Source organism: Austrofundulus limnaeus, unplaced genomic scaffold (assembly GCF_001266775.1).
Source record: "Austrofundulus limnaeus strain Quisiro unplaced genomic scaffold, Austrofundulus_limnaeus-1.0 Scaffold465, whole genome shotgun sequence".
In the NCBI taxonomy this organism is placed as follows: domain Eukaryota; kingdom Metazoa; phylum Chordata; class Actinopteri; order Cyprinodontiformes; family Rivulidae; genus Austrofundulus; species Austrofundulus limnaeus.
The window spans coordinates 443988-445543 of NW_013952867.1; positions in this window are offsets into that span (position 1 = coordinate 443988).

Sequence of the window (1556 nt, forward strand, 5' to 3'; positions counted from 1 at the left end):
TTTATTTTATTTTATTTATTTATTAAACCTTTACTTATGCAGGTAAACTGTTTGAGAACCACTTCTCATTTACAAACATGACCTGACATGATGCACTGAGTGCATTGTAATATACAAACCTACAGATTCAGACAGAGTAAAGTCATTGTAAAAAAAAAAAGTTAGATTAATTATGATTAACTGTGATTAAAATTTTTAATCTATGCCCAGCACTAAAAGTAATCAATATGAGTTAACTTGATTAATTTCACAGCCCTGTTGTTTACATTTGAACAATTTTTACACCTTTTTTAATGTGATTTTGAAACCTTCCAGCCTCTGTGTGTTTGTTGACACTACTGGACCAGGAGGTGGCAGCAGGAGGTAAAGTATGAGACAATCCCAGCTCCAAACCTTGAGCTTTATTCTGTTTCTTTGGTTCTTTCAAGAGACAAGTGGAGGGTTGCTTTCTGCTGGACGTTGTTTTTAAAGAAAAGATCAACCATGCAGGGGGCAGTTGTGGTCAGGTCTCAGAACACACTTCCTGTCCAGATGTTGCACAGCAGCCTCTGATAAGCCAGCTGCTGTCAGACTCTGACAGGAGAGGAGGATTTATGTTGTGTTTTTAACACCTTTTCCTCTGCCTTATCACGACCGGCAGTCCTCCTGCAGATCAGGGTTAGGCTTAGAGCTGAGGTGTGACAGGTCACAGCTACAAAACAGAAATGAGTAGAAGTCAATACAAGGTCCTCATAGGTGCAGAAAAATGAACCTCTGTGTGTGTGAGGAGCTTTTTCGGCTGTCAGGACCAATAAATCCACTCTGCTATTGTTTCAGGACTGGCAGGYCACTCCACTCAGGCTTATTTAMTGCAACCAGAAGCAGATATTGTCTGGGAAAAAAGCCTAAATCACATTTGTCTGTACTTCAGCTGGTTCTGATGTACACCCTGTTATAGATCATTAGACATGGTATAATGGCCCGCCGGCTAAAGGCAGGCCAACATCTGCTTTCCAGTGTGTGGATCTGGTTCTGTTACCTGTTAAAACCGTTTGTGATGAAACACCTACTTTCACTTATCAAAAAAAGTATACTGTATCTCAAGTACTTCTCAATAAATATACTTAAGCATATGAGTAGACATTTAGTGTGTTTTTAATATAAGTCTAGTATACGTACATAAACTTTTAAGTAAATCGTTGATAAATACATAAAAAGTCAACTAAAAGTAAGCGCTCTTATGGTTAGTATAAAAGTACTATATTTAGTGTTACGTATGTTTTGGTAAGTGTTGTCAGGACCAGTTATCCCTTTGGTGACCAAAGAGGAGTTCAGAAAGAAGATTGTAGATGTTAGAGGTAAATACTTTTGAACTGTCTGCGAGCTGGTTCATGTTCCTCTGACCACAGCTGCCAAGATGATTAAAAAGTGAAAGGTTTATGGGACTATGATTAACCTCCCAGGTTGTGGACGCAAGAGGAAATGCTACTCCAGGTTAATCAGACAATGGTGTAGAGTGGGATGTCAAACGCATTTTCACTGAGGGCCATATGAGCAGTACGGTTATCCTTAAAGGG